The following is a 26,143-nucleotide window of genomic DNA, read 5'->3' as shown; positions in this document are numbered from 1 at the left end:
AATATTTTGGGTTTATAATGTGTAATTTTGCATACATAACCACTCTATTGAATTATATTTATGTAAGCATTACATAGCATCTTCCATTTTTTCAATTTGAAAAAATGCAAGATGGCCCGCTCCGACAAGGTTAAGTTTGAGGCACAGGCCAAAATCATTCCTCAAGAGGCCACGATCATATACCAGCGCTTCGAAAAGCTGTTCGACTCAGCTGAGGCTAAAGACTTTTGGCAAGAGTACTGCAAGGAGGTCAAAATTTTCCAGGCAACCACTAAAAACATGAAGCCAAGTCTATGCGTCGCAATGGACGAGCGCATGTACAACAACCTCATTAAAGCCGGACAAGAAAATACTCCAGCGCCCGCTGAAACCCAATAAAACCAACTATACTGTTAAAGGTAAAAACATCAAATAAATTAATTACGAATATTTTCTTAAATTCATTTCTTTTGTATAGTACCCAGCATTTGTAGTTCTGCACAATTCAGCTACAGCTCAAGAAGACGACACCACCGTGGGCAAAGTTCTACTGCAAAATTAATAGAATTGAAACTACATACACAATGTATTACACATGCATATCAAGTTCCTTATGTGACGTAGTTTAGACTATGGTAGAGGCATCTTCTTCCAGAAGATCTAGTTGACCCTACATACAAAGATGTGGTGAAGACGTCACAATATTAGTAAATTCACCTTGGGTGAGAAAATGGCAAGCAAAAAAGCCACTAAAAACAGTTTAAACATTTGTAGCAATTTTCGAGCAATCGAGCACCCACATAGACAGGCGCAGGAGTTTGAGCCTTCCATTACCGTGGCAGGCCAAAGATTTACTAACTTATGTTCCTCCAAGCTTTTCCAGTTTCTGTCGGCGCTGCCTACCACGGAAGCGGCCACCACCAGCACTAAACAGTGAATGGAAGGAAGGAGCAGTACAGCCAGCAGAACACCAAATACACTGCCATCCTCAGTGCCGGCGTTTTGGTGTGGGCTGGAACCATTAGATTCGTGAGTTCTCCGCCATGGCCCAAGGTTGATGGATTCCCATTTTGCATCTCGTCATCTGCAGCCACTCTTTTCACCCCCCAAGAATTTCGATGAAGTCACACATCCCTCTAAATATACATTTTACTTTAAATCTGAATTGGCAGCATAGTTAATCAGAGATCCAACACTAGCTAATTATATAACGGGGCCATCAGACAGGTTGTCATCCTCTTCGCTGTAGTCTTCGCCATTGTCGAAATAGCTATTGCCATAGTCGTTCTCGTCATCCATTTCATGGTCTAGTGCCGCCTCAGGATCGTCTATTTCGTCGTCCTGTTCAGATTCCTTCTCGGCATCATCTTGCTCACTTTCAGCGTCGTCTTGCTCTTTCTCGGCGTCGTCTTGCTCATTCTCGTCGCCTGTTTTCAACTCCGTCTGTTCTAGAACTTTCAGACTTTCTTCAATGTTGGTCTTCTTGGCCAGAAACTTGGGTTGCGGATCCTCGCCCTGTCGCTTGGTATTGGACATGTTTAGTTCCTTGGGCATGGTTTTGTAGTTGAACTCGGGCAGCTTTTTCACCTTCGTTGGCCCCAGAGCTTTCTGCAGGTATACGCGGAGAACTAATTATTTACCCATTACACAAACGTACAAGATTAATTACCTCTCGACCGACTTTTTGCTCTGAATTTTTCTGGCTCTCTGAAACAATGTAATACGGCAAATCCCGCATGCGATTCAAAAACTTTGCCTTCCACATCAGCTGATAGGCCTCTGCGGCTGTTGTCTGCCAGAGGAATATAGTCAAGATGTAAATGATTAATTCTGAGTAGGCTCTTTCGTAGATTCATCATACCTCGACGGCAATGGGCTTATTTATCACTGGCGGAAATGTTGTCTGCAGCGCAGACTGTACGGGGGGAGGTTTTTCACACAGCCAAGCGCCGCCAATTGATCGACCGTAAGTGTGCCAGTCTTTCCTTTATGGCCACGTCCTGCCATTGCTCAAATTTCTTGCTTGATTGGTGCCCAATTGACTCAGAAACTTTTGCACTTTTTTTTACTTTAAAACGTGGCAGCGCTACCACCTTGTCGCAAGAAAAATTTGTCAGTCACAGACAATCGCAAAAACATATGTTTGTCAGGGTTGTCATTCAAGTGATTCAAATTTGTTGCTTACAAAGCGGAGAGTTGCCAAATGCAATTGTTCTTTTTGGTAACTTTTGTAAAAAAATATCTGTCTCTGATCTCTAATGAAAAAAATGAAATAAACGAAGATCAACATTTTAGAAAATGTGAAAAGAGTGTTCGAATAATGAAATCTCTAGAAATCTGGAAACTCTGGGGGTGGACTTTAAAGCACCCTTTAACAAACATATACAAATTATTTATTGCGATTTCTATTTAGATACTTAATCAAGAAGAGCATATAAAAAATAAACATTACAGAGAATTTGCTGTGGGCAAGCAGCAGATACATATCAAAAGGAATATTCTATTATTCCATTCACTAAGATATTGGTTGGTCGATGGCTGTCAGTAAGCGCCAGGCCCACATTTTGCATTGAACTCGATCCGCACATATTGTTTTCTAGATAAGAAAAGGCCAAAAATTAATAGAATCCCGTTTTAGAGGAGTTTATTTATTCACTCTACATATGTATGTAAATTGGAGAAATGTTTGGAGTGTCCGGCTATGGAACTACCTATGTATTTCACCATTCATTAATAAAGTGAGAACTTATTAGGGGCGCAAACTCCAGATTTGAAAAACAATTAACTAACTGCATGCAAGAACTGTGATAAAAAGATAATACAAACTATAGCCTAACTGATAAGAATATGAAAGCAGCATGTATGTTATTAAGAGCGAAAGCTTTTTGCTATCGAAGAGAGGGGGAGAGGCTGTGCGGGCTAGTTAGATGGTGCGAGCGACAAAAGCTCATCCAAACGCTCAATGCATTGAATGCCCTCTCTATCATTAGATCGTACATGCACGAGGCCGCGCCGAGTAAAGACAGCTGCAAGAACTACATACATATATGCTTCTTTATTCGCATGGCCTCTTTGAATATTTGATAATTCTCTTTTAAAAGCTGCTCATTGACGCAGGCAACAGCTTCCGAGTCGAAACCAAAGAACTGTAAGCTCAGTTCTCTCTTGCTCTCGCAAGTAGTAGTCTCAGAGACTTATAAGGCTAGAGTAACCAAATTTGGTATCCGCACTTCTGTTAGATCTCACTATAAACGTATATCTCCGAATTTCGCCCCACCCCCTTCCGCCCCCACAAAGGACGAAAATCTGTTGCATCAACAATATTGCACATTCGAGAAAACTAAAAACGCAGAATCATAGATAATGACCATATCTATCAGATTCCTGAATCTGGATCAGATTGGATCATTGGATTATAGCCAATAGGAACAAATCAATTTGCAGTTGTTACGCAGCGCCCGACGTCACGCTCAGACTGATTTTCTGTCTCTCTCGCACGCACTCTTTGTCGTGTCGTTTAAGATTAGCGGCGTCTGCCGGAGGAGAGCCATACTGACTTAGTATCGGGTATAAATGTAGAGTTGCGGTGTCCGCAGCAACTCACAACGTTCCACCTCGTTTTTTAATCTTTTTAAGAGGCAAAACGTTGTTTTATATGTTTTCATATCAGTCTGTGAGTAATTTCCTGCCATTAACATAAAATTTAAATTGCATACACAATTTAAAAATGTAATTGGGGCCGTCGCAATCACAGATGCTTATCTATAGCCATAAAGACAAATGCCACCTATCTGTAAATTGTATACCAACCCATAAAAGCGAAATTTAAAAACATAGAAGCTTAAATCATCATCTATCATCAATCTCCTGTGATACATAGCTTGAAAAGTTTAAAAATGGATTCTGAAAGGTAACAAAGGGAGCAGCTAGGTTATAAATGTAGGGATGTAAAATGAGGGAATTGTTTTTATACCTAAATATTTTTAAGCAGCAGGCTGATATCTGTTGTTTGGAAGAAGTGTATGATGGATGTTTTGAAGAAACACTAGACTGAAATCAATTTCCTTGGGTATTCGATGTGTAATTTACTAAGCAAACTGCATAAGGATGTGGACATCCCATGACAGGGCCCTACAATAGTTAATAAAATTTTAATTGGGGAAAATGCTTGTTCGTATTGCATTTTTGTACACTTCAGACCCTTAAACCAATTTTATACTTTTTTTACTGCATCTTACTGAACAGTTTGAAACTAATTGATAGCTAACTAACATATGCAATACCTGCATGCCTGAAAAAATGGTTTTCAGATTACAAAAAAAAACAAAAATTTGCATTTGCTTTATCTCAAAGCTAAGAAAAACAAACTCTTTTATATACACGTAGAAAGCCCAAAGCAAAACCCCAATTGATTTTAAATCTAGCCAATAAAACTGCAATAAAAGTGGGGCAAGGGGAAAGCAAGCAAATCGCTTGAAGAACCGATAAAATCAAACGGAAAATGGAAAAAAAACCAAACATTAAGCCGCGATTCGACCAGTTTGCACGGGGAAAAAGACTGCGAGGGTGAAAGAGTAGAAAAAACAATAGGAAAGCGAATCTGAAAAAATATGAAATGACCATAAAACTAACACCCGAACCATGCTGTTCCAGAAATGTAGATAAGCGCGGAAAAGGCAACAGCAAATTTATATACACTTCCCTGCGGAGACACTCTTTCATAGACTATTGTATTTCGAAGATGAGGAGATGTTTGCCACACAGCCAAGGAAGCATTTCTAATTCCTTATAGTGTGTACGAGTATTTATTTGTGATCAGCATCAAATCTTGATTTCAAGAACTATCTAGCAGAAACTAGGAACCGAAACCTTTTTTGCTACACTTTTTCGTGTATGAAGCTCTCTGTAGGAAACAAACATATTTATTGGAGATGATCCTACGTACACAATCGAATCCAAAAATAATTTTCACCTGGAATTTAAACAATGGATCTGCAAGGGTATCCAAAATAACAGCCATACAGTCATGTTTTTCCATTTCCTCATTTTCGTTTGATCCCCATCTCTCGACTCTGCTCAAGGACAAGCCGTAATTTGCTGGGCGGTCCCGAAGGGTGACAGCCGCATTGCCAGCAAATTAATTTAAAGTACAACTGATAATCTTTGACAGTCGAAAGTGTCCTTGACTGGCGACACCCCAAAAACATGGCCCGCCTTCTTTTATTCGAGTCTCCAGTTATCTTTTGTTTTTCCCGCAGTATAATGTTCCTCGGCATTCGTTCAACTCAAGCAGGACCGACAGAATTCATGTCATTTGAGTTTGTTCCTACTGCTGCTACCGCTGTACAAGCAGCAGCAGCCCCAAGAGAAAGCCAACCTAACCACGAGATGGGTCGACCCAAATTGGGTAAATTTCACTGAACTTTCGGCTGTCAGGGCAAATGAACATGGAGCAGATCAAAAGAGCCATCAATTGCCCACCTGCCCACCGCCTTCTACTAGCGGTGATCTTAAATCTTTGAGAGGGCCTGACAGCGCCCCCGAAAAAAACTGAGAAGACATGAGAAGCAACTCCAAAAACAGGGAAACCCCCAAAAGAGTAGGGCAAACACGCAGGGCGCAAAAGGCAAATTTATGCTTATTTACATTTGCAGGCAGCCAGCAGGTGGGCAGCCACCAGAACCATCGAAAAAGAGGTGCAAAATGTACCTCCCATATATGTACGAGCACATATTTATCCATACTTTAAAAGGAAAGCGCAAAAAACTTCGCAACTTTCCGCTAGCGGATATTGATATGGGTGAGCTCCATTTTAGCCAACTTCCGCTGGCTATATTCTGTGAAATTTATACGACTATGTACATTGATTATTTTTTCATTGAAAGCGTGCCAGCGCTGTCTGCTGCCAATATTACTAGAAGCGTTGATCCATTAAAATATATGGTAATTGGAATACATTTTGAAAGCGAAGTGTACCGAAAAACTCCTTACAGGTACAGCTTGAAAAGTAAACTATGGAAATCGGGTAATACCTTTTTCCATGAATTTATGTATACAGTTTAACAAATTGTGTCTCATTATTCTAAAAACACTTCATTTGTTGGTGACAAATTTAGCAGATTTTATCGATTCAAGAATAACGAATGTTGAGTCATTTCGAAGGTCGCCTCCACGGGTGTCCTTTTTATCTTGTACATGAAAATGTATACACTTTTATTGAGCCCAGGCTAAAGTGGTCCCCATGGGATAATTAGGATGATAGCAATTGACTTGTTGACAGGAACAAATGTATATGTATATTCCAAACTAAAGATAGATAGAGATACAGAGGTTCCAAAGCACTCATAATCCTTGGGCTCAAAGTAAAAGACGGAACAAAGGAGGCACAAATCCCCGGTAATCTGCATGTAATTGACATCTGATTGGAGGAGCAGCATCTGGCTGGATGCCAAGTCCTCTATACGTGCTGGCGGTCTAATCTGCCACCGTGGAGTGCCGTCGGGTGGAGGGACATGTGATGAGCTCGTTGCGGCTCGTTGCGGCTCGGCATGGTAACTAAAATCCAGATGAAAGCCAACACCTTGTCGCCAGGTGACACCGCATCCAGACAAAGCACCGCAGACTCATGTGAACCCCGAACGTGACACATTCTAGTGTACTTTCTGACGAGCCAGAAGTCCGCGAGGCCAGCCGGACACGAAAATGGTTTCTCAAACTGAATTTTCACCTAGCTAATGGTGGTAATTGGAAACGTAAGCCACTATCAAGATATGCAGGTCGGAATAAAACTGGAATCTTGAGAAGGAATATAAGGAATCTACTGGTACTGGTAGTTATGGAATTTTCTTATTGATTAGCTGGTATTCCGGAATGCTCATACAATTCTCACGTTCTCCAAGTCCCAGGCACAACAATGTCCGCAAATACAGGAATACCCAACCAATCATTGGCTCCCTGCATTCAATGTTGTTTGCCTTTTGTTTTTGCTTCTTCTGATGATGATGATGATAAAAGCCGCAAGCAGCTGCCTTGTTGGTGTGGCACTGGCATTCAGGCCTTGGACGTGCTCTCTGGGCATTCAGTGCCGGCATCAATAGTGCAACAACATCAAGGGACAGGATCTGTTTCCCCCAGCGGCTGGCTTTCACGAGCCTGATGCTGGTGTGGCTCCTTCTCTTGCTGAAGTCACAGTTGCAGGGAATAATGCTAAGGCTTTGCTATCAGATGTTTGTATCATGTCAGAGGTGTCCAGTGCTGTATAGTGAAGACATTTTCCGTCCTGTCCTGGGCTGTACTGTCCTTCCCTGCACTTTCCTTTTCTGTTATGTTTCCCCTTTTGTTGTTGGCTTTTGTTGTTGTCTACTAAAGTCGAGTGCCTATTATCATTACGTGACAGCTATTAACACGTTAAGGTAAATTACAACTGTCTAAAAAAAATGTTTTAATAATGGAATTTTCATGAAATCATGCCATTGACGTATTAGCCAGCCAATGCTGCACCATAAATCTTCAAATCGCATTGAGCCAAATGCATTAGGCTGCATAAATAACTGCTGATGCGAACATAATTCCAGTCATGGACATGCATTAAGTACTCTCACACACACTCGCACGTACCCTCGATTCGTGCGGTAAATCCGCCAAACACTTTTGGCTTTTGCCTTCCTACCATCACATCCTCTGCCTTTTTGGCGGACCAGAATTTCCGCATAAAAGGAAAATGCAGCCCGCTGGCTGGTTGGTTGGGTGGCTGCCATTCAGTCTTCTTATTCGGCAGCGGAAGATGAAATTTTATTATTTTAGCTGGTTGTCGTGTTACCCAGAGATAACAAATTCGTTTACGATAATTTCGGTGGGCTTACAGCCGGCAGCCCAGAACCCCGAATACCATTTGACAGTCGGAATATCCTTTATCTGACTACAGATCGTTAGTGCATTTTATGGATTTTATGCTCGCACCCTAAATACAATTATTTATGTCTCGTCTTAAAGTTGTGGGTTCCCCATATTTTGAGTAATCAACACTGAGATTTAAGCAAAAATGTTCGTCATTCCCGTTTCTGGTTTTTGGCAATTGTTCACGAATTATGCAAACATTTCGCTGCCTTGCACGTAGTTCGGCCATAAAATTTCAGTCAATTTAATTTCCGGCATTTGTTTTACATACATATTTATGTCGGTGCACGTGCCTGCCTGTCTGACTCTCTATTCGACACTCTCGGCTCTCAGCTGCAGACAGTCGGGGGTAGATAGAAACTAGGATACCACCAAGGGCGACCCTCTGACCGTATTCGATGTTGTTGTTTGGGGTTTTTCAGTCATGTTTTTTTGGTGGAGAAATTAAAGTAAACATGGGAAAGCCATGTGGGGAATTACAACGAACAGGAAATCGGTATTTTCGAGTCAGAATTACACTGAGATAAGTTAGGGCGGAACCAATTTGAGAAATTCTAATTCACAGAAACTCAAAATTGAGGATTAATTTTTCATCAAAGATCTTATCAGTTCTGCCAGCGATATGGGAATTAAATGTAACTAATACAGCACTCTAACACGATACAGCTGTTGGAGCTTGGCCAAGGCTAATAGAAGAGGACTACCGGCAATGTCGGTGCTTTGGGTTTCGTTCCAGTATTTGCATAAATTTCGCAATATTCATCCTCAGCTGGAATTTCAAATCTGCCTTCTTCAATTTCAACCGTCAGTCAGAAACCATCAATTGGATCAAAAAAATTTGATGGGGCTATGGTCCATAGTCGCATCATAAGCTGGAGCTCGCCATCCATGCACAGTTGCATCCAAAGTACATCAAATGAAAAGAACTTAAATACAAATTAACTGGTTAGAGGAGAAGGCTAACGGAGTGTTAAAAGAAATAGAGTAGCATCTATCAATTGTCACGGCACAAAGGCCAAGGACACATCTAAAAGCAGCAGCCAGTAAACCCTAAACTTTGCCTCCTCTGAACCTCTGTGCACTTGTTTACCCAGTCAACTGTTTGGGCATTCACTTTGGGTGGGAGTTGGAATGTAATGCCAGTGCAACTGCAACTGCAGATAAGTTGACTGCAAATATTATGCCCGCCTTGGCGTCCCCTGATGAAAGCCAAAACAATCTTTTGTTGACGTGGCCATAACTGACATCACAGCAACGGGCTTCAGAAACTTAATCGATAGACAATCCCAATAAATATCCATTCCTTGGATGGTTTCATAACTCCTAATCAGGACTTTCCCTTGCCACCACCCACTTTGAGGTTGAGCGAAGCGTAAAACTTTTCTAATAAAATATTCCACCAGCACAGAGGCACAGGCATAATCCATTTATATGCACTCGAAAAAAGGCTTTATTAAATTGACAATACAAAGTTGCTTTATTGGATTCGGAGTAAGTGAGAGGGGCAGAAGGGAATTTACTTTACTTTGATGTAAATTGATGCCTAGTCAAACAAAATTTTCCAGCAAGTAATTCTATTGTGAATTCAGTGAAGCTCTTGAGAAAAGAGAACAAAACTCATCCATTATACAAATGTATGCTTTGTTCAGGTCTCTGTCCACAAGGATAAGGTAAAGGTTAACCTTTAAGCAAAGGTAAAGGTAAATATTTTTTCTGCTTAAAACCTACGATTCGGTACTCTATGACATATAAGTATTTTGAGGTAAATCGACTTAGGTCACGTCCAGCAGTCGTATACGTGCTGCCCCACATGATCAACATTCAATCGACACAGTAAAGGGGAAAAAAGCAAGAAATATATTACCTACCATCACCACAAAGCTTTCATTGTAGCTACTGTAGGTCGTCTGTCAGCGGGGCTAACATATATATAAGATATATATACATATATCGACAAATACCGTGCGCCACATTTATCTTAAGCGTGACCCATAAACAAATCTGGAGAGCAAACAAACATAACTTGTTATTGCAGCAAAATTCGAAATTGTTTGGTTAGCTGAAGTTGTAATTCGAAAAAGTCTTTGAGCTATTGAAGTAAAATTCCAGCAACCTAAATTATTGCTTCCATCAACATATAAGAACTATCGACCCTATTATAATATAATACTAGTGCAAATAGCAGGTTTTTTTTTTTAAATTGTAATTAAACTAATTAACATAAGTTTCCATATTGCATTTGAGTTGTCCCATGTAATTTCCTTTGACAGTCTCCGGCTCATTTGCAGCTGACTCAACGCGTTGCGCATACGCCCCGTTATGTAATCGTCTCACAGCAGCCAAATGCCACGCCTACAAATACTAGTATTTGTATGAGCTTCGCCACTCCACCCACGACCACTGGCAATAATTTGAAAAATTTGAGCTATTAGAGTCGCTGCTACTCTGCCGTTTGGCCCGCTTGCCTCTCTGCTTGTTGGCTGTTGGCTGGCTGATAGCTGTTGCAGAGTCTTAATCCCAGTTTCGCTCACATCACGTCCCCGTAATGTTTTCATAAATCAACGCCTGGTAGTGGGTGTACAATTTGGTCTACGAGTATTCATATGAGTGCCAGGACGTTGGACGAATCAACTTTATGGCTCCAACTTAAAGCCGCAAAAATATCATAGCTCGTTAGGTGGCAGCAGCTGCTGCTCCTGTTGGGTGAACCCTTCTGTTCCACTTTCCAGCGATAGCATGGATGGCAGAATCTCCCCCTGGATGGAGCGTATGTTTCCGCATTTATTACACGGCTCGCTTGGGCACGATTTACAGCTTGTTTCCTGAGCGTTTTAATCCTTTTGGCTTAGCAATTCTGAGACTTTAGATGGAATCAATAAAATTAAGCACCTGATGTATCCTTGGCTTGTGGTCACTGCCAGAACTCAATTCAATTCATGTTAACCTTCTCTAGTGGTTCCCCCAAAAACACACCTAAAGCGAGTTGCCAAATAAGTGTTCAGGAGTTGGGTTGGTGGCGGATACAAAAGAATTGTATCTCCAGGCAGCTTGCCATTCGTGCGGCCAAACCAAACTTTCGCTGTGTGCGGGCTTGTGTGTCAACTTGTTGGGAAGAAACAGGACTCGTTTTGTGGCTAGAACTTGGATTGAGCTTGATGGCAGCTGCAAGAAGTGAAAATTTTCCTCAGAGACTCGACTAGAAATGATCATTTTCATTGTGTTTATAAAATGCTTCAAGGCTATCTCCCAGCGGTAGTTAAATTTCAGTGTGAAAACTGCTGTCCTCGATTAGGAATTGGATAAGAGCCGAATAAAGGGATTTGCGGCTGCCTTTTTTTCGACCCACTTTTAGTGGCAGCGAAAGAGAAAAAGAGGGAGACAATTTGCATATTTAATTGGTAATCGTTTCTCTGTCGTCATCTCGAGGGCTTTGAATAGTGGATACGGAATCTGGCGTTTAGTTGCAGATTGCGCAACAATTCTTTCGCCTGATTAGCAGAATATTTAATTTAATCCTTTGTGATTCGAGCAGCGAGAAATCGAGAAAAGTAAAGAGAGGAAAGGAAAGAAAGCGAAACGATGGGCGAAGGACACAGCTTCCAATAAAGAGCTGACTTTGATTAGCGCATAATCAGACGATGAGTCGAATCCAATGATTGATTAATCACATTCAATGCCTGTGATTGAGCTACATTTTAATTGGAAATCCACAGACAGGCAGCAGAAGTTTCTGAATTTGAATGGGGTTCCTCAACGTGATTTGGTTTTTTTTTTTCGGCTTTTCCTCCTTTTTGATGAGTGAGTGCTCTAACGCACCACCTCGGGTGCCTGCAATACTCGTATTGTAATGAAAGCATAACAAAAACGGAACAGAAACAGAACTATAACCAGAACCAGAAAAAGATGAAAATCTCTGCATGGCAAATGGAAAGCATCCACAGCACCCTCCTGAACCACCATCACATGGGGGAGGGGGCTGTTGTACAATAGTTTGTAGTTACCGTTAACGTTTTTGGCATGAATAAATTGGTAAATATAACCGGGATCAATATGCTCCCACTCCCACTCGAGCTCGTGCTCATTCTTCAAGCGAAAATCGCAGACATCGCAACTCGCGAAACCCATCAGTGGAAAAAAAATAAATAAATAAATAGATGGATACAAGGTACATATATACGTATAGTATGTACCGCAGAGGGGAGTACAAAATCTGGTAAGAGCACGCATAATCAATGGCTTGACAACAGCCTGGATTTTGACCACAATCTGAGCCACATTTCTGCATCATTAAGTGGCAGCAGCATGGCGGAAATATGCTAATAGTCGAGTCCCAACACAGCAGGGGTTTGCCATTTGAGATGTGGATGATATTTTGGGTACCATGAGCCCCCAGAAGCCCCTACGTCCTTAATCTTCCTGCCTCTACTGTCTCTGGCCTTGCTCCTTTTCCTTTGCTTTTAGCTGTATTAAAGGATCTGTTTCATTCGGAATGCATTATGCCAAGGATTTCTCATGTACTTTAATAGTTGAGAAAAGTTTTTATGTTACCTTAAGCGACTTTGTTGAGCTGAGAAGAACATCCAAGAACATTAATTCGCTGGCTGCTTCGATAATTTCCAGTGCAATTCGACAGACTGCGTTCACTCTTTGGACATCAAAGGGTTTCCCCTGTCTGCCGGTGAACATCCGGAAAACCCAGAAAATTAGATGTGGTGTGCCTCGCGTAGTCCACATTTCCCGCGCTCTTTCTAGTTTAGGTGCTGCCGCAGAGCCACATGAGTGTGTTGATACCCAGTATGGTCAGTATATTCCTACTTTATGCCCTCTTGTGGGAAAAATATTACGCAGCCACTGAGGGGGGCTCACTCCTCTGTGAATGTTAGAGATTGTATGGGTATGGGTGCACAGTGTGTGGCCTGGCCCATGCTTTGGCCAATGGGCCAAGAAATTACTGCCAGGCTTTTTTATTCAAGGTGTCAGTTGTGTGTGTATGTCAGGTGTATTAAGTTCTGTTGAGTATCCACTATGGAAAAACACTGATTTCTTGTGTCAGGGGAAGACAACTGCTAAAAAATACTCGTAAAAGTAGCATATGCTAATTAAATATATATTGCATATTTTCAAGGTTAAATAACATTTTTGAACATTGGTTGATTGAGTGTATAAGGTGTGATAATAATTATGTCTATTTAAGCAGAAGAAACCCGTTGGTAATACTTTTAAGTAGTTGTTGCTCTACTGACTGACTATTCAGAAGAAGGCCAGATATAGAAGCCCACTGAATGACCCTTGATCCCCAAAGGCAAAATTAAAGGCCATAAAAATAAAAAAATATTTACTTTAAAATTTACCATGAAAAGAACAATAAATAGTTATTACAAAAGAACAGGTGAATGTCCTGCCAGTCATATTAACAAAGGACAAACAAAAAACACAGGCCACAAATCGGTCTTTGATATAACAGAGCTTCTTCTGCGAACAAACTCAAACAACACTCCGCCATTGGTATTAATATTTCGAGTGCGAATTAATGAATTGAAGTCCAATAAAGCCCTGCCTTTACACACTCCCGCTCGGTGCTTGACGGCAATTGGCACGGACCCAGTGCTCGATTCATTAGCGGACGGGTGCGGAGTCAAGCTGCGATAGCCGTTGTTATGGTTTTCAATTTTTTAATTATTTGTTCTGCTTCCCTAGCAATGAGCCATCGACAGATTCCAATGAATTGCGCCACGAGCAAGCGAAATAAAGGAAAAAGCCAGGCCTCCGACCGACAATTTAAATAAAGAAATTCCCATATCCCCATCCCAGGGTCCAATCGAAAAATGTAAATTTCCATAATGCCGCCCGCATTGGCATTCATGCACTTCTCTATTTGGCTTTATCGCCATGACAATCTATTGGTAACTTCTGTTCTGCGTACGGCTTTAAACATTCTACACATGCAAAGTGCTGTAGTATCCCTGTAGAACACGTTTATTCATGTAGCTTCAGGATGCTCGTGGAATTATCCGTGTGGCTGTAACTAAATTGAAATTGCCCCAAGCCTCTCTCTTTAAGTGCACTTTGGTGTTTCATTAAAACATTTTGACAAAATATGTAAGTACATATTCTGAAAATTGCTGCCTTATGTGTAATAAGCCTTTTTGTTTAGTTACCTTTTCCATAACAGATTTTGGCGCTCATAGTTCGCTGATGGCTTGAGAAAACTATATCTTTGTAGAGTGGTTTCTAAATGTGCAATGAAATGAAAGGTTTTTCTGTCTGAATTTGAAATTTCTTTGGTTCATAAATATTTGAACAATTCACTTTATTTACTGCAAAACGTTGAGGAATGGAAAGAAGCCCTCAGACATGAATGGAGACATCGAAAGGACTATCTTCCAGACAGTTGAGATAGGACTCATGTTTGGTTACAGCACACATAAAATAGTTGTGTGTCCCGGGAATTCTCGTGCAGCAACAGACACGTGTTATTTAAACTTTCCAGATGACTTCACCATTGAATCCCTACTCGAGGAGACATAAAGGACATAAACATAAATGCATTATGTCTAGGAAGTTGTTGGCTTTAGCCGTAAGGCTTCAAAGATATTCTTTTTTGTTATATATAAGGTACAAGGATGTACCTTCCAAAAATTAATATAAAGACTAAACAAAAGGCAAAAAGTCAGTCCATTTTCATGACTACCACGAATCACACGCTGTGTAAACGTCAAAACCAAATCAAATTTCTAGTACCAATTCAAAATGAATTGGTGACAAATTATACGCCGTAAAATGGTGGATAATTGTTTGGCTGTCATCCAAATTAGAAGGATCACTTGAAAATGTGTCCGCAGCTAAACAAAAACAAATTGTCATGGCACAAGAGCCCACAATTTGCAATTTTAGTTCAAACTAAACGATTTCGTGTACAAAAACAACTGTTCAACTTAGGCCCACTACTAATCTATGCCTCCCACACAGGTCGTCCATTTTGTTTTCCAAAATTTCACAATATTTCTTTCAACACTGTGTCTATAGCAGGGTCACCATGTGACCTCATTGGTCAGAATTCTCAATTAGTTGATCTGGTGGCTGTGGTTGTTCTTGTTGTGTACCGATTTTGTGGGCTTTGTGGTGCAATGTGGTTTCATTAGTAATTGAGTTAGTGAGTGGTTCCGTCTGACGCCTGTCGTCTGCTCCACGTATATTTGTATCCACTGGTGTCAACATTTGTCTCTCAGTTTCGCTGTTCTTAATCCTTCGACTAATGATGACGAATGATTCTTGGCGATGGTAGAGGTAGAATGGTTGTAGCCATCTTTATATAATCCTAAAATTGGTGAGCTCTAAGTACTAACCATTACCCTTTAGTGCTTCAGGATGGAGTGGTAGTACTTTATCTCTTTGTAGTATCCCACTTCCTTGTCTTCTTTTCTATCCAGTTAACAAATGATCATTCCATATCTCTGGGTTTTTGTTGCATTTTCCTTCCTGTCTAATGTCCAGAAAACTAAGAAAGTGCGAAAAACGTCGCTGAATTCGATTTGAAAATTGTTGGGATCAGTAAAAAACAAGAGTGCCAACTCGTTTTCAAACGCGTGTCCTTTCTCCTCGAACTAGTATTCGTACTCGTATTGTGTTCATTTGAATTTCGCCAACTGTCGATGTCTGTGGGTGTGCGCGATGGAATATTTGCATCGCCAGCAAAGTGGGCAGCTGTCATGGCTACTATTTGTCGCCTCGTTGCTGGAGGACACTGGCCAGACGATTGCAGTTCCCATGTATTCAGGAAAGGCCTTTTGTGGTGAGTTTTTCACTTTGAAAGTTCTCGTTTTTTTTTTTGGGTGGGATAACAACCCTGACCATTGGGCAGTTGTCAAGCAACTTGGACAGAGATAACTGTTGAATGTGGGGCAATTAGTGTGCTATTGCCACACCTGAGAGCCTGCCAATTAGCTCTGTTTATGATCACGGAATTAACAAACCTGTTGACGTCTCTTTACACACGCGCTTTCATTGTCAACCTATGGGGCTCGCGCTGGGTAGAGCAGGAGGCTGCAGAACACTCTCGAGACGGGCAAACAATATGTGAATGAGTAATTGACGTTTTAATAAGTGCCACTTGGCAGGGTGCAGGCGCCACGTGCCTCCTGTCGCACGCCGCATACTCGTACTCGTACTCGCACACCGTTCGTCATATAGCCCAAGTCTCACTCCATGAGAAGAGCCTGGCAGGCGGAGAATATGGGTATAAATCCCCCCATATGGACGCAAAGGTACAACCACAATTTTATATCTTGGCATTGTCAGCTGGCGGTGCTGCCAATTAAATTATGTTGGCGCAATTTAAATGCTGGGTATACGTCTACGCATTGTTGCAGTGACTCACTTCGCGTATGCGTATACGTAATTTAATAATATAAATGTTGATTCTCTGCTGACAAGGCTGTGGCGAAGAGCTCATCTCCTGCTTTTAGCTGTCCTTCCACTCAGGTGTGAGTCAGGGACTTACCCCAGTTGACGATGTGTGCAGAAGATCTTGGGAAGATTAAAGACAAGCAAATCTTAAAATAAATCTGCATTGAATCAGTTTTATTCCTAGTTTACAAAAGCTCGTAGAGCAATCAGTTTTCCATAGCCTTAAAATTGTTAATAATTGTTAATTGTTAAAATTGTTTGCTTGGCAAACATTAAAACAAAACTAAAAGGCATCTTAATACCAATATCAAAGAACAATAACCATGATAGAACTTTATTTCAAGTCTACAAATACAATAACTCTAGTTTTACAATCAGAATTGATTTTGAGCCCCAAAACAAGTACAAATTATTTTTTTGTCAAACCGTGACCGTGAAATTTGTTTGCCAAGTGCCATGCAACGAAAACAACATCATTTTATTAGCAGAGAAACACGCAAATAATAAGCAAAATGGTTCAGTTTATTCTGACGCATTTCCTCAAGTTCGAGCTCATAAATATGGAATGTTTTTGGCAGAGAATCAAAACACATATAGGGGTATTTGTGCTGCAAACCTGAGCAAGAAGACAGAAACTCCGGGTGTGAAAGCACAGAGAAAGACAGACATCTATGAGTGTTCCCATTCATATACAGAGTCCTCGTCGCACTTCAGTAAACTCCTATCGAAACCATCATTTGATCCTTGCACGGTGGCTATGAGTAGATTCCAAGTAGGCACTGGGAATTAATTGAATGTCTTGGATAATTTACTTGGATAAGGCAAACGAGCAGGCAGCACACGGCAGTCATCGTACGGCCTGGAAAGAGAGCACAGCACTGTCCTACTGCTGAATGGAAATCCATTGTGTGACTCTCGGGAGCACCACACCAGAAGCCTTTGGCAGTGCCAACTGGCTTTGGAGTTTTGCCATTTCCACAGCAAGCATCAGTCGGAGATGGAAGAGGAATGAAACCAGGAGTAGGACAAGCCCGTGGACAAACAGACACACAGCCAAACAGGGGATTGCATAAACATTTTTTTAGCCCGAAGTGCATTTGTTTGCCATACGGATACCAGTGGGTGCTCCAGGGCGAAGCACAGAGGCCTAGAAAGACAAGGTTACTGACATGGCATCGAGTTTCAATTACTTCAATGCCACCTGGGGAAAAGGGGCCAATTCGTATTAAAGTCCGCTCTTATCCCTGTCCCCCATAGTATTCGCCAAAACTTGGCACGTTTCGCTGCGGACAGATTGAATGATGATTCTGTGGCCATTTGGACGGAATTTTTGTGTCTGGCCAATTGCTCTTTTATAACTTTACCGGGTTGGTTTAATGACTTTGAATTTCTTAGACAACCAGCCAACCAACCAGTGTGTCTGAGATGGAGGGAGAATACTACGTGGCAAGGATACCGCAGTGTTCTGGAAACTACCGCAACAGACACGTGTTCTGTTATTGTTCTCCCCCACAATGATCTCAATTTACGCGATGGTGACCTTTTCAATACTTTTGTATCGTCTGCTTGATTGCAACAGAGTTTCCTTAACTTTTCTCCATTCAGAGTTCAGCATTACTCAACGGCATTCACACACCGAAGAGACCACACAAGATGTGGCAAGGTGATAGATACTAGCACTCGCGCCCGGATGTGGAAACGCTCTTAGTGCACCCAAATGACATGCATTGATGCTGAATTTTCATTAGGGCTCCATCTTCCCCAGTATCTTCTCTTCTCAAGTATGACGCATATGCAGCGTGTCACTCATGCCAGTAAAAACCCATCAAAGCTTAATTGAGGCGCATAGACTGTCTATCAATAAAGTGAGATTGAGTAGGCAACGATGAAATCCAACCGACAGACACACCTTTATGGCTGCAAGAAGACAGTACGAGTACTCGAGAAGCTTTGCAACCAAAATATAGATATATGTATGTATATACACATGGTTCTAATATGAGCTCCACCAAATGGCTTGTCCCATAAAAAAAGGGCGACAATTTTGACCCAAAAAAGGATTACATTTACATAAGATAAGGTAATCTTATTACATATCCTTCCATTCCGATTACAAATAACAATAGTATTATTAATATTAAAAATTAATTTAACTAATATTATTAAGCAAAGAGGCCAAGGCAGACAGGGTCTTGGATAAATATTATACACACAATCCATAAAAATTGGTTTAAAGACATAGACAGAGAGCTTGAATTCATAGACATAGCCATTCCAGACGGGCGGTCCCGTTTTAGTTCGATTTGTGTAATAGAAAAGAACAAAATGTAAATTAGAACAAATAAGTATGAGACACTTGTTGACACTGTTATCTATCAGGAGTATGGACTTTTATTATGGAGTATTTAAGGAAAATATAAAAAAAAAACCTCCAAATAAGAAATAAAAGCCTACTAAATTAATATTGTTTTCCGCAAATCTCAAGCCGGTGATATATTATACTTAGCATTTCAGTGCCCTGTGGCCTGAGGCAAGCCAATCAAATTAATGCCAGGCTCTGATAAATTGGTTTTCTCATTTTATTAATAGCCTCGGAACACTGCCTAGCCCTAGAAGGAGAGCCCCATGCCCCGCCGAACCGAGGACTTTTCTCAAAAGAGCTCATAATAGTGTTGGCCTTAGGGCTAGTCCTGCGGTGGTGGCAACGAGTTAGGTGGAGTGTGAGTGCCGCACTTTAATTGGGGAATATACCCGAAAAGGGAGATCTAGCTTTAAATTATAAATTTGCATTAGGAAATGTTCTAGTAAAAAAGAATTTGAATACAACGATTGCTAAAGTATTTTAACGTAGCCTTTCTATGCGCTTCTCATAGGCGGTACCTAAGCAAGCGTGTTGCTGCGTTACTCCTCTGTAATACCCACATTAACAGTAAGCATTAGCTTAACTTCGGACTAACAGAAGACTGTTGAAGAACATTTCATTTTAACAGCGCCTTTCTATGCGATTCTCATGGGTTGCAGCTAAGCAGGAGGGTTTTTCGGTTAATATTCTGTAATTATGGCTCTTCTCTCACTATATCTCTCTCTCTCTCTCCTTCTTGCTCTCTCACTATCACTTTCAGTCTCGCTCCATCTCTCGCTCTCTCTCTCTCTTTCTTTCTCTCTCACTCTCTCTCACTCACTCTCTCTCACTCTCAGTCTCACTCCATCTCTCGTTCTCTCTCTCTCAGTCTCACTCCATCTCTCGTTCTCTCTCTCTCAGTCTCACTCCATCTCTCGTTCTCTCTCTCTCACTCACTCTCACTCACTCTCACTCACTCTCTCTCACTCTATCTCTCTTTCTCTCTCACTCTCTCTCTCTCTCTCTCACTCTCTCTCTCTTTCTCTCTTCTTCTTTCTCTCTCTCTCTCCTTCTTTCTCTCTCACTCTTTCTCTCTCTCTCTCCTTCTTTCTCTCTCACTCTTTCTCTCACTCTCTCTCTCACTCTCTCGCTCTCTCACTCTCTCGCTCTCTCACTCTCTCACTCACTCACTCACTCTCTCTCTCTCTCTCTCTCACTCACTCTCTCTTTCTCTCTCTCTCTCTCTCTCACTCTCTCTCTCTCTCTCTCTCTCTCTCTCTCTCACTCTCTCTCTCTCTCTCTGTTCCCTCGTTTATTTTTCTTCTCTATTTCTTTTTGCCTTGTTCGTTGTTCTCTCTCCCTTCTTCAGTTACTTCCTTGATTTTCTTAAGTACAGTCTTGCCTCTCCTTTGCATATATAAGAGTATAACGAAAGCCAAATTCAATTGTAAATGCGTGTAGCACACAGCGCCATAGCCTATAAGTCGATATCCAAGCAAATAAATACTTCCATGTATGTATGCATGTATGTATATGTATTATATATGACTATATATCATCCATCCATTAGAGAGCGCGTGTGCTGTGTGTGTGTGTGTGTGTGTCTGTGTGTACTAAGTGTAAGTGATTCATTTTTGACAGGCGCATTTGTTGTGCGGTATTGAAAACAATCAATGCTTCAATCTACGGACAGGACGGCAGCCGTCGTTGTATTTGCTACTAGATCTAACGTCATAATCAAAGTGCCTAAAACTTGAAATAGTCGCACCATAAAAGTAAATGTCTCAAGGTACACGAACAAGGGATAAAAACAAAGCCAAACAAGAAAGTAAGCATCGATTCTAAAAGATTCTAGTGTAGAACAAAAACGTGGCAAAACAATGTCCTGCCTGGTCGAGAGCAATTTTTTAACTGTGTGATATGCCGCAGCTTGTGTGCTCATAAAAAGAGTATAAACATTTTTATGACTTTTGCCCCTTTTCAGGGGCATGCATGTCCTGCAACATTGGACTGGGGGCACCAAAGAGCAGGGATCCATCCAACCATATTAGAGGGCTCTCGAATTGTTCCAAAGTAGATGTGCCTAATGGAAATCATTAAATGAGCTTTTGATTCCACATCTAGATTATTGTTTTCAGCAGAGCTCGCTCTTATTTAAGACTTGAAAATGCCGCTGGCCAGTAGTTCAACAAGTAATGTTTTACATTGAATAAATATTTCTCTTTTCATGGAAAATAGAGGAAATGCCCCAAGTTATTCTATCATCAACTTTTCTTTCAAGCAACGGATGGAAGCTTCAAGGATTTCGATCAGGATTTTATCTGATATAATAACCATTTAATAGAGTTATAGCGAGGCACATCTTTTACCCCGAATGTGTACGTGCCTTTGGATAAATCACATTTTTCCGTTACCCATTTTTGTGGCCATTTTCTTGGCGGGTAATAAATCATATTTTTTGCCATTTTGGATTTGTCATCATACGAGCTAAAATACCCATTTAATAGAGTTATAGCGAGTACCGGTGCACAGTGTACACATTTCTTAAAGTAGGCCTAAAAAGACGGAGGCAATGAGCATTTTATTGCGGAATGCATATGTCTGCAGCTTAAAATGTGTAGAATGAAGCTGAAGAACCTGTGAAGGACAGAAGGTATGTTCATCAGAATGTCCATCAGAACTAACAGAAAAAAATACGCAGATATGAAGGGATTCTACTCCAAGTGCAATTAACGTATCCATCAATTATGTCACCATCAAGTCAGGTACAACCCTGAATGCAATTTGATAATGGACTCGGTAATCTCCTTGAAACTGGTTTCACACCCCAAGCTGCCCGGCGGCCTTTAGGGACAATGACAACGGATCCAAGCAGCCAACTGGATGACGAATGCGTAACATTGGCAACTGGCTGAGGCTGAAGAGGAGTAGAAAGGCTCCGGGTACCTGGGCCCTTGAGGGATGCTTCCTCTGTGCAAATGCACAGATGGCCCGATGGCCAATAATCATACGCACTGTAGCAGCATGCTGCGAGTACATGTATGTGTGTGATCTATATCCTTTATATTACCAGGCGAATGCAGGAGCTGCCAACTGAGAGTCCAGCACATCCGAATGTTTAACATGCATAAAGTTGCCTGTTTCGGGGATATTTAAAGACCATCAAAATGAAGACGAAAGTGGGACTTAAAATGAAGGCAACGTAAGTAATGTAGGGCATATCTCAGGACTGCCAACCACTCAAAGTTGCAAGCCGCATGCCACGGAGCCCCCGAATAAAGTGAGCAAAAAGGGTGGCTCATAAAGACAAATTGCATAAAGAATAAGGGCAGCGAAGGAACAAACTGCAGCAAAGGATGCCTGTCTCCCGATACGAGTATGATTGGCACTACATATATGTATCTCTCTCTCCCTCTGTGTGTCTGTGGCTGTCTCTCTCAGTGCCTCTATGTCTGTGTCTGTGCATGCCAGGATTGCCAGGGAAAAAAGGCAAAAACGCTGAGAACGTATAACCAACGAGCGTCAAGATTTAGCGGTATGGGGCTCTGGCATCTGGGGTGTCGGAATCCTCGGTAAGCCCAGGCCTCTCCTCTGTTGCGGCTGCTGTGGCTCCTGCCATCAATTTTGGTATCCGCAGCGTAATTGACATTTGATTAACGCATAGCCCTGCTTTCGAGTGCTAAAAAAGCGCAAAGGGCAACGGCAAAGGTTAATCACATCGAACATGAAATCATTTTCTTTATGCTGACCACACTAACGTGTCCTACGTACCATAAAGACTGATTTCCTAGAATAGAGTGCCGCTCACTAATTTAGAAACATCAAAAGTCATTATTGACTCCTGATAGCGCTATGGCCAAAAAAATACAGAGAACGCCAGTCGAAGCCCTGATAAAAAGTTTAACAAATTACATATATAATAATATGCTTCAAACAAAAGAAGACTAAAACACTGGAAGACTTTGTTTCCTTCAAGAACTAACATGAAAGGTTTTCCTTTACATAACCTTCAAGTTTACCCATTCAAAAACTTTAATACATCTCAGTCCATCGCAATTTAAGAATGCTATTGTTTTCGTATCACTTTTTTCTTTCGTTACTATATTTTTGCATAGGGAAACCTTTGCACTTTAACTGTGTTGTTCCTGTGACAAGACGTGACCGAAAAAAGGACAACGAAAAATTTGTAACTATTATTTATAGTTCAACAGAATGTCTGAGGGTGTAGCACGACGTTTTTTGCATATCAGCCGGTCGTCGGTTGTGGTTGTAATAACAAACAACACCGCCCGGAAGCGCCAGTGGGTCGCTTGGCCATTCAGCCAAAAAATGAGAGCACTTTTTCCAAAGCGGAAACGTTTGTTTACTCCGACTCGACCGGAACCAGAGCCGGAAGGGCCAACGCAAACGCCAACGCCAAGCCCATCCGTGGACATTGCATTTGCAGGAATTGTCTGTCCCTTTTGGCGAAAGTGTCTTTGGGTCCTAATTTCCTGTCCCTAAAACAGTCTTTAGGTCCTGCGTCTGTTCTGGTTCTGTTTCTGTACCTGCTACGATGCCAAAAATCAACGTGGCCTTGTCCCAAACTGCGGTATAATGCCTTCTTCTCTGAGTTGTCCTTGCTGCTTTTTGTCGCCTTTTGTCCATCGCATTGAAGGTCGATATTTAATTAAAACTTGCAATTAGTAAATGGAGTTTTTTTTCTTTTGTGCCATCTGACAAAAAGTTCTAATACATTGTATGGTTTCGGTGCTATAAATCAAAGAAAATCATTAAAGGGTTATCCAAGGAGCGTTTGCACGGATCTTCCAATTCGTGGATAACCAGACTTATGTCTAAATAAATAGGTATTCAATATTTATAGATTTCAATCCAGGAATTAAAAAAAAAATATTTGTGAGAGTAAAATTTAAATAAAATTTAAGGAAATTACAAGAGGTTGAATATGTAAGAAAAGAAGTGTAAAAAAGGACACAACGAAGACAATGTAAATCTCACAGCATGTCAAATATCCATCAGAATACGAATATGTGAGTATATAGCCGTATGCCACTTGCAACTGCAACTGTGCGACGTGCACAAACGAAAGCAAACAAGTGGAATGGCAAAAAAAAAGCAAAAAAGAAGTATAAGCCAGAATAGATTTCTGTCAGATAGATTTTGCAAAAGACAGACAGATTGATTGTTTATATTTGTGGCGATTCAACAGACCATTTTGTTTAACTTAACTTCAGAGAAGAGGAAAAATAGATAATTACTGCACGGAAGAACAAGGGACATTTGAGGAGTTATTCAAATTGATGATGGGTTACAATGCAAACAGAGTACTCCTTATGAGGCTTAAGTAATGACAAGAAGTAAACTGACTCTCATCTCAAGGGACTCACACTGTCTGGCCCCACCGTTGATGTATTGTATTGACAGCCCTTTTGGAATTTGAAAGCTTTGCACGTCCCTTTTCAGCAACCACTGTGGGCGGCTTTCCCGAACCCGAACCCGAAACCTACTGCAAATGTGCTTGACTTTCACTTTTTCAGCCAACTGAATGCCGCCAAAGGGTTCTAGTTTCATATCCTCACTTCCCTTACGATAAAATACAAAACTTTTTTTGTGGCAGTCACAGTTCGGCTGGTTTTAAACTGCCATGGAGCCCAAAAGGTTTGGTGTGTGACGTTGCGATCTGCATTGAATAAATTTAAAGAAAAAAATCACAAAGGTTAAGATAGTTTCTGTCGATGGCAGCTGTCGGTTTTGCCGCGGTTTTGTCATAAAAAGCCAGGTCAGGAGTGTTTGACCATTTGGACCGATGAAAACAGACTCGCATTTGGCACGGGCTATTGCCGCACTAAGCCAAACCCTGATTTCAATGGCATTCATGGCTGAATGTAAAACTAAAATGTAATTTGTATTTATTTTGGGACCTGGCGTCAGGAGCCTTTTATAAAGGTGTTTGGTCAACACAGACACACACTCACACTCACCTGAGCAATTATCAGAGAAGTTTGAACGATTTACGAATGCGGTTGCGTCCGGACCATGAGCTCCAAGTTTTCCGGTTATAAGTCCGTGCTCCGCCTGGAAAATAGAAGGAAAGTTGTTTAGAACAGGTTACTCGCGCACTGGCACGTACTGTGTGCGAAATCCGGCCTTGCAGACATCCCGCCCGGTTGCAGCGGCAAAATCAGTGCGTTCCGTGCGGGATATCCAGAAATATTCACATTGATAGCAAAAGAAAAACAATTTTCACACAACTTTTCTGTTCTGTTTCCGACTGAAGCTTCGCACCAAGCAGCTGATCACAGAGACAGGTGATCGCGCAGAGTTGCTTCACTGACGGTGCTGCCGGACAGCCTAAAAATGACCTAAGGCTGCCAGCCTGTTGGAGTTCGGTTAGCCTAGCAGGAGTTGAGCGCCAACGGAAATTTGAAATTTAAATCGAGGAGGAGGAATTTAAACGAATGCAGCAAAGAGCCATCGTGCTTCATCTGCTCAGCAGCTGGCAAGGAGTTCAGGCACCAGGTAGGCAGCAAAATCTGTTCAGCCACAAGCAGCGGGGTCGGATAGTCCAGGTCGACACTCAACCCGAATCACTGCAGGGCCGCCTTCTGGCGCTCTAGGGTGCCAATCCTCAGCGAACCATACAGGGTGGGCAGCAGCAGCAAATGGGCGAAAGACTGCCCTGGCGAAGCGGACCTGTGGAGGCGTGAGGGCACGGGGAGATTTCAACACTTGGGACCAGAACTGGGGGTCCTCCAGAACCAACGCCAGAGGCCGTACGGCTCTGGAGGCTTTTGCCTCTCTCGACGTCGTCCTGCTGAACGAAGGGTCCCAACAAACACTCAATAGGGTAGGTGCAGGGTCAGTCATCGATCTCACCAACGCCAGCAGCGCGCTGATTTTTGTAATCAATAGTTAGTAGTTCTCGTAGTCTTGATAAGTGTGAATTTAATTAGTCTATAGAGCACTCTCAAATGGATTTTGATATCCTGTTTAAGTTCGATTATGAATTCAATAAATGTTCACATTTTTGTATTGGCATAGTTCCTACATTATTTTGCCAGTAAAAGCACGGCAGAATAAATACGGGACTTGGCATTCTGCATAATAAACAATTGACAACCAAAAATATGTATTGATTTTCTATATACGAAAAATAATTGTGAGAGTAAAATGTAAATAAAATTGGACACTGAAGTTTTTAATATCCTATAGAGATTGCATATGTTATAAAAGAAGTGTAAATAGGGACAAAACCTTTCATAGTCCCACCGTCTTTATGTTATTTTATTGTTATGTTGTCCTATCCTATTTTTGAAAAGTATATTTTACTTCGAATCTTCCGAAATAGGAGGGCGGGTTTTTAGGGTCTGCTGATCAGATTCCTTGCTCTCTATTCGCTACTTTACCTAATCCCTACTCTTTGCCAATTTTTCTACATATTTACACCGCAATTGACTTGTCAGAACCATCTTACCCTTTTTAAGAGTACACTTTCAAATAATAGTCTGACATAATAGTATC

The 26,143-nt window shown here is 41.4% G+C and overlaps 1 pseudogene; it reads right to left on the bottom strand.

The window, feature by feature from the left end:
- Nucleotides 1-1,110: 1,110 nt before the first annotated feature.
- On the bottom strand, nucleotides 1,111-24,902 carry LOC108163374 (annotated as a pseudogene).
- Between the last annotated feature and the right edge of the window lie 1,241 nt (nucleotides 24,903-26,143).

Source organism: Drosophila miranda, chromosome 4 (assembly GCF_003369915.1).
Source record: "Drosophila miranda strain MSH22 chromosome 4, D.miranda_PacBio2.1, whole genome shotgun sequence".
Classification (NCBI taxonomy): Eukaryota; Metazoa; Arthropoda; class Insecta; order Diptera; family Drosophilidae; genus Drosophila; species Drosophila miranda.
The sequence above is the reverse complement of the archived record's forward strand: the minus strand, read 5'-3'. Positions and strand labels throughout refer to the sequence as shown.